Here is an 8,568-nt window from a genome sequence, read left to right on the forward strand (position 1 = left end):
CTTCAACAACACAAGAGTTGTTGATTACATTTGTAACTGCAGATACCCTAGTACAGGAACGACCATTCACTCTCTCCCACTGACTTACTTTTATCCCCCAGGTTATTTTACCCCACAGTTAGATGGTTGGACATTGGTACAGCAGAACGGGAGGGGCCCAGCTCAGGGGGGATGGCATATGCTCCTCCCTCACATGAACACTTTTCTTAGTCACAACTGCTTTGATTGCCTGGAGGCTGTTGATTGACTCAATGATGGAGTAAGAGAATTGAATAATACGCTTCCCCCTTTGGATGGCTGCTCTCCCGACTCATTTACATCTGTGGGGCATGAGTCTTCAAATGTAGCACTAGATATTCTGAGAAACTCTATTATTGTACCTAATCAGGACTTAGGTGAAACCCCATGTGTCCCAATCTCCCATTAGGTTCATAATAATACTCTTAAACTTGTCTCGTGGAATGTGGCAGGTCTGCGAAACGAACTCTCTTTACCTGATTGGAATAACTTTATTGATGGGCATGACATATGTATGTTTCAGGAGACATGGAGCCTCGAACGTTTATATGAGCAGGGATTTTCTTGTTTCCACGTACCTGCTACTACGGTGGGGCTTATGGCGTGGGTGAGGGTGGACCTTAATCTCAAGATTTCTCACCATACCTGTTCATCTTTGGACATTATGAGACTTTCCAGTGGGGGTATGAATGGTGTCCCCACTTGGGAACTCTTTAATGTATATGCCCGAGGTACCCAAGGGGGGGTAAATCCACTACTATCGATATGTTAACTGATCTCCTTAAAATGTGTTCTCCTGACTCTGTAATTTTGGTTGCTGGGGACTTTAACTGTTCGTTTGAACCTTTGGCAGTAGACGACATTCTCGGAGTGCATGAAGATGATGCACAATGGGGTGTTCCACCCCTTTCCCTCCCGCCTGTGAGGAGATGGTCTCCAGTAGTTATTCAGCTGAATGCTCTAGCGATTGAGACAGGTCTTAGAGCTGTGAATGGTCGAACCAGCTCCGATGCTCAGGGGGCAAATACATACAATAGAGTATCGTGTGAGAGTAGAATCGACTATATAATGGTAGATAGGAGAGCATGTAATTCAGTGCTGGATATGGCCATTATACCATCAGTAGAGAGTGATCATAACCCCCTGTCCCTTACACTGGTGGATTTGTGGCAGAGAAGTGAACATACCCCATCAAACAGTGGTAGGCTAATAACTAAGCAAACTATACCATCTAATTGCAACAGATTCCTCAAGTGGCCTAAATTTAGTATGGATGAGACCAGATTAAGTGCTCTGGATGGAATCCTTATTGAGCAGTCCCTAAGGCTTTCTGCAGCATGTAATGGTGCGGCTGGCCCTATAGAGGCAGAAGCCATTTACACTGATACTATGGATCAGATTGGCAAACTGTTTATAGTTCCAGGGAAAAAGAGGTAGACATCTGTAAAACCTTGCGGACAAATGGTTTGATAGCAATTGCAGAAAGATGAAAAATAATTTAATTCTTGCAATCAAATCATGTAATCCTGTATCTGTTCGGTTGGCAAGACTGCACTATAGACATGCTATAACATCAGCTAAAAGGGAGTGGGAAGAATCCCATTGGGAAAGCCTCAGAGAAGCAAGTAATACTAAGAATGGTGATCTATTTTGGGCCTTGGTAAGAAGATCGAATGGTTGCGATCCTGACCAAATCCCCAACCATTTCACAGATAATGAGTGGTTTGAGCACTTTAGTAAACTCTATGGTGGTAATGAACTTCCCGGAGCCCCAGTGCATTTGAGCGGTGCCCTGGATGTTGGTTCTGGACAGGTTCTTCTCCCCAGAGTTGATAAAAAAGAGGTCCTGGCTGCAATAGCTAAGATTGTGCCTGCTAAAGCCCCAGGGCAGGACGGTGTACCTGGCGATCTCCTTAAAGCGAATCCTGACGGTTGGGCCATTTATTTTGCATTCCTGACGAATGCCTTGTTGGAAGGTTCACCTGTCCCAAATTCATGGAAGGCGGCAGAAGTGATCCCTATTTATAAGAAGGGACCCAGGGAGGACCCTGCCAACTATCGTCTAATTAGTCTTATAGATGTGGGGCAGAAATTGGTTTGCAGGGTACTCCTTGAGAGGATTCTCTCTTGGGCTGAGGATAATAACATCATCTCACCCTTTCAGGCAGGCTTTAGGGCTTGCACAGGCACGGTAGATCAAGTGTTCAGGCTAGTGCTTTTACACTGGAAAGTGGTTAGCATTGGCAAGGGCGGTCTTTATTTGGCATTCATTGACTTGAAGACTGCCTTTGATCTGGTTCCCCGGGACCGCCTTTGGCTGATCTTGGAGGAGATGGGGATTCCTTTACCAATCTTGAATCTTCTGGCACGCATGCATGACGGTACCTACGCCCGTATTAGATGGGGATCACAAGAGCAAAAAACTGATAGAATACCTGTGATTCGAGGGGTACGTCAGGGTTGCGTGCTAGCCCCGACACTTTTCATGTTATTTGTGAATGGTGTAGTCTCTTTTTTGCTAGGAATAAATGCTGATGCTGGCGGGTGATAAAGTCCCTGCTCTTCTTTTTGCAGACGATACGCTGTTGGTATCAGAAACTCCTGCAGGATTACAGAAGTTGCTGGACCGCTTCTGCCTGTTCTGCAAGCTTAGGGGTCTTTTTATAAACACCTCGAAAACTAAGCTCCTTTATTTTAATCCTAGTAAGTCATCCAGATCCACCCTCTCCTTAGACGGGGAGTCACTGGAACGTGTAAAAGAATTTGACTACTTGGGAATCAGAATTTCTGATAATTTAAAGTGGCGACCTCACATTGATAAAATGGTATTAAACCATAAAAGGGTTGTTGGAGCTCTAGGGCGGGAACACCGTACATCCATCTCTAAGCCCATTGCTCCCGCATTGGATATCTACGCTGCAAAAGCTGTTGGATATGCCCTTTATGGTGCAGAGATGTGGGGTTTTGAGTGTGTTGATGCCCTGGTTACTTCTGAGAATAAGTTTTTAGGGAGCTGATATCGCTTCCAATGGGTACTCCCATCAAACCACTATTGAGTGATTTGGGTCGCCGCTCTATCAAGGAATTAGCTAGATTACGCCCTCTCTTATATTGGGCTCGGTTATGGCGTACACTGGAGCTCTCAAGGTATTTAGATGGTCTGAGAGAAGTTATGAATCTTTATGGTGCTCATAAAATTAGCTGGATTCATAATATTAAGAAGCTCTTGCGCGAATCTGGCTTGCCAACTGACTGGGCGCCTGGGGTCTCTTTATCCAAGACCGAAACTAAGCGAGCCTACTGGACATGGGTTGATGATCAAGAACAAAGGGACCCAAACCAAGGTAGGCTCAGGGAGGCATTCAGACAGCATAAACTAAAGCCTCGCTTGGAGTCATACCTGGACTTTATCAAGAAACCCAGAGATAGGTCCCTTTTTATCCAGTTCAGGCTGGGAACACTCCCCCTCCGCGATTACACTTGCAAATGGAAGCCGCCGTACCAAACCTCTTCTGTATGCCCAATCTGTGAAGGTGTGACTGAAAACATCCCTCATCTCTTCTTTGAATGCCCAGCCTATGCAAAACCTAGGCAGAAATGGCTCAAACCTGTGTGTCTGCTGCTTGGAACCAGGGACCACTCCTCTGCACTCAGAATACTCAAGGCTGACACTAGTACAACCTTAGTGTGTAGGGTGGCCACATTTCTTAGTTGGGCCTGGCTGATTGGATTGAAGGCTATTAGAGGTTCTTAGTCCTAGCTGAATCTTTTTTAAAATTCACAAAGCTGGTAAAAGTTTAATATGTATTTTAAAATATTGATTGAAATATGAATGGTTTTTTATCATAATCTTTTTAAGAAAATGTTATGTTAATGAACTGTGGTTTTATATTTCTATGTGCTTTTATGATATTTTGTATATCGAAATAAAGCTTTGATGATGATGATGATGATGATTAGCATGCTTTTTGCCCTCACCTTACAAGTACTCATGACTGACCTTACCAGGCCTGTTACCTTCCCACCTGCGTTTGATGGCTAGATGACCCTAACAGTGCCCTACTCATTCCTCCCTCCCAAATCACAGTCACCATATGGCCCAATTATTCTTGTCCCGTTATGTACACTACCTGCCAACATTCGTTGGGAGATTATGGTACCACTAATGGTTGATGTTTGATATTTTTTATGATTGGCCAATAAAAAGATTTAATGACAAAGTAGGTGACAGCCTGCCACTGCAGCTTATGTCTAAGAGGTATTCGCCCAAAGACTGCCAAAGTGTTATATCCTGTTTCTGTCATTATAGCTATCCCTGCTTACCTAGCTCCTAGCTGCTTACCCAGTGTGAGTTTTGAGAGTGGAATGTTGGTGTGACTGTGATCCTTGGAATGCTTGAGTGACTGTGTAGATGAGTGATGACAGTTGGAAGATGGGCTGAGCAGCAGGCAGGCTGCTCCTGGTGAGGCTGGAGAATAAGGAACACCATGCTAAAGGAAATGTGTACATAATTACTATCCTGCAACTAGAAGTCAATAAAGAAATACTTAAAAGACAATTTGGCTATGTCTGGTAAGATACAACATATTTTTGGCGACGACCTGGACCTGGACTCAAGCGTACTTCTGGACTTAAAAGAACTATCTATGATTTGTACAAGGAGAAAATAAAGTAACCAAGAGAAACAAAAAGTAAAGTGTCAAGAATGGAGCTCCAGGCAAGCCAGCCCCTCCAGTGTCCTTGTCAGCGGACAGCCTCAGCCTGGATATGCTTCATTGGATTGTTAAAGATGACATTTGAACAAGTGGGTAAGTGGTGCGAGGCACACTACTTCCACAACTCAATTTGGTTGCTTTCTACATCAGTGAGGATCTACTGGTGTTGTGGTTGGTACAAGCATTCATGTTTAACACAGCTGTCTAGCCAAGGCATACTTACTTTGATCTCATTAATCATGTGTGTGATCCAGCCACATCATCCTGCTGAGGCTTAGAAAGAGATTATCACTTGCTCAAAATGGGAGTTAAAATTTACGACTGTAATCTTTAATGGATATTATTGAAATGCTCTTTCTTCGTCATTACAAGTGCACTGGAGAGGGATGTTCCTGCGTGGTTATGGTACACGGAGGACTCAGGAAGTCAGCACTGGTGAGACAATTTCACTCCTTTAATTGTTTTTTCAGCTGAAACTTGTTTGCAGTAGGGGCTGTTAAACCGCCTCATTGCGGTTTGTAAAAATGTGGCACGAGCTATGCTTAACGTACACTCACTGAGCGCGTGCAGTATTTTCAAAAGTAGTTTGAAGTATGGTACTGTGCACGCAATCTTACCTGCATCCTGGTGTCCTGCTGTGCCTTCGTGGGATCCTTCCGGACGTCGTTGATTCTGCGCAGCTTTGGGTGAATGACAGACGCCCTGCTGCAGGGATGCGCTGTGAGCCATCCTGCGCTGGCGTGACAGCATGCTGCCATCTTGGGTTTTGCGGCAGCACTCAACTTGTTTGGCTTAACCCGGTGCCATCCAATGCGTTTCACGATTGTGTACCATTTTCTTGGAGCTAAGACTGCACGCAAACACTGGGTTATGCCGTTTTCTTCAGTGCTCACAATCGGAGTGAGCATTGTTGTAAAGAAAACTCCAACGCAGTAGAAGGTAAGAACTAGTCTTTATTCTGTCACCCACTCTCCTGGACTGCCTGAGAGATGCCAACATTCCAAGGCGAGCTCTCACGGAAAATACCAACAGGGAAGGGACAACCAGGGGGAGGCAGAGTGCACCAAGTGATTATATAACAAGAAGAAAGATTACAACACATCTCCCTTTGATACATAAGGGAGAAAACTGAAGTTGACAGGAATGTCCAGAAAGTCGTCGAGGGGCCAGAATGCAACCTGGAAAAACTTCAACCAAGGAGGGGGGGGGGGAGGAAGGCATCCACAGCTGGAAAGAGACAGTGGGGGGAGGACACCTCAAGAATAACAAAGTAGTATGGAACAACGGTCACTCAAGTACAATTCCATCACAAATGTACATTTCCACAACCCAGAAACCCCTTAAGCATTTACCTACAAGATGCTAGGGAGCATAATGTAATTGTACGAGGCAGAATGAGAAATTATCTGGACCTTTATCATTTATATACTCCTATTGTGCGGGTAACGATATAGTATGGTTAACCTCAAAGGTACCTTAAACCTGACTTACACTACAGACAGGTTCTTCTGGTGGATAAATCTCCAAGATACACTAGAAGTGTATCCAATACACCAGCCAAACTGAAAACTTCTCTTAATGAGGGGAAAAAGGGTGCATCTTACAAAAGATCCCTGATGAGAGAGTACTACTCTCCCAACTCCCTGAGCGGGTTAGGCCTTCATCTTTACCATGCCCCTCAGGTGTGTGGGCTCCCCAGCATAACTTATTAGCGATACCTTGTGTTTAGACACATAGAGAGTGGCAAAGCTATCCAGATCATTCACCTTACGTAGTTCCTCTCTATTTTTTTTTAGAAAATCTGTTTATTATCAGTATAAAAAGTACATTGGTATTCGACACTTAACATTCAAGAAGTCCGTACAGTGATATGCTCGTGTACTCACAGTGTCATGATAAAGTATTAAACATTTTCAATTTTATTTCCATTTTAAGTAAACAACACCCTAGAAAAACATCCCACCTCCCATCTCTCCCGCCCCCGGCCCTCAGAAGCTATTGTGCTCCGAATTCTCAGTATCTGTCTTTGCCCATTGCAGTCTACATCTTTGTCAGACTCCATCACAGTCGTACAGGGCCATATAAACAATAATTGTGTAGGGTTTCCAGTTGCTGCACCTAGAATCATAATTCGCCATGGTGGTATGGGGTAGCGCCAGTTATATAATCCTCACCTCAACCGGCAGTTGATGAGTGGTCAGACCCGCTGGTCCCTCTCGTTTCGAATGACCCCAGGATAGCATACCAATCGAAGGAAATCAGTGTTTTCCTGAGACCCTTGCGCTCTTCGCGTTGTAGTGCCTCACCTTCTGCCTTACCCCAGCGTATTACCTCCGCCCTCCATAGCTCTGGGTCAGGCGGTTTGGCCGATTTCCACCGCATTGTTATTGTGCGTTTTGCAAGTAACAAAGCCATATCAGTGAAACGGGCCGCCACACTTCTCTTGCGCTCCACTGGCCCTAGTCCTAATATGGCATATTCTATGGTGTCTGTCGGCTTGGAGGTAGCTGCACCAGTGAGCGCCTCATGTATTGTGTTCCAGTAATAGCCTAATTTTGGGCAGTCCCATAGCATATGCAACAGCCTTGCGTCATCTGCTCTGCAACGGGGGCAAGTGTCAGCCATGTCAGGAAACATAGCGTGTATGCGGTGAGGTGTAAGATAGGCCCTATGTAGAACCATCAGTTGTATGAACTTGAACTTCGGGTTCCTGCCACTTTCTTTGGAAATTTAAGGGTGCGTTCCCACTCCTGATCCCGAAGCGGTCTACCAGTGCCACCCTCCCATTTCGCTCTTAGAGGTTGTAGCGCTGTCGCTTTTCCTGTTCTAATACCAGTTGTAATCCATTTAGTTAGATGTCTTCCTGTTCCCATAAGGTACTGCATTGTTAGCAGTGGGTTTGTAGGCGGTTCGTCCCCATTCTGCGTCCATGTCCTCATTATGTACTGTCGTACACCGGCATGCAGGAGAAACGATCCTCCCGGAATATGATGTGTGGTTCGGAAGTCCTCAAAGGACATCATGTGACCATCTGCAAACAGGTCCCCGGCTTGTGTTACTCCTGCATCGTGCCACGCCGTGGGTGTTTGGTTTGATAACAGTCCCGTCCTCAGAGGGATACCTAGTAGTGGGATTGTAGGGGCATATGAGGTCTTCGGTGTTTTGTATTTCACCGCTTTCCTCCAATAGTTTATTGCTAGTCGGAGTAGTGGGGATGACGCCATTGGCAGCTCCGAATGAGGCAAGAGCAGTGTATGTTTTTTCCTTCTTGACCAATCCTCTTCCGACATGCCAATTTCATGCAGATTCTGACCCGCCAGCCAGTAGGCAAGCCATTGTAGTTGGCAGGCGAAGTTGTATGCTCGGAAGTCCGGTACGCCCATACCACCAGCCTCCGAGGTGAGCTGTAACTTGGCAAGACCTATACGCCTCCGTCCCGAGCCCCAGATGAGGGTCGTGTCCAGCGCTCGAAACAATGCAGCTGGGATCAAAAATGGTAGGCTGGTGAAGTAGTAAATTAGGCGGGGGAGTACAACCATCTTGGAGATAGCCACTCTTCCCGCTACAGATAGTGGTATTGTTGTCCAGAATTGTACCTTCGACTTCAGTGCTATCAGGGATCTACCCAGGTTGCCGTCTATCATGTCCCTGGCTTCCCTATATACCTGTATCCCCAGGTAACGGAAAGTCGTTTCCGCCATTTGAAAGTTATGTGGTGCAAAGGGCAATGGGGTGGACGCACCAGCGGCATTAAAACAGTATCCGTATAACTTAGGCTCACTGATGGTAAGGCCCGATAATGTGCGGAATTCTTCAAATATCTTGGGTATGGGGT

The sequence above is a fragment of the Lissotriton vulgaris genome, chromosome 4_1 (genome assembly GCF_964263255.1).
Source record: "Lissotriton vulgaris chromosome 4_1, aLisVul1.2, whole genome shotgun sequence".
Lineage (NCBI taxonomy): Eukaryota > Metazoa > Chordata > Amphibia > Caudata > Salamandridae > Lissotriton > Lissotriton vulgaris.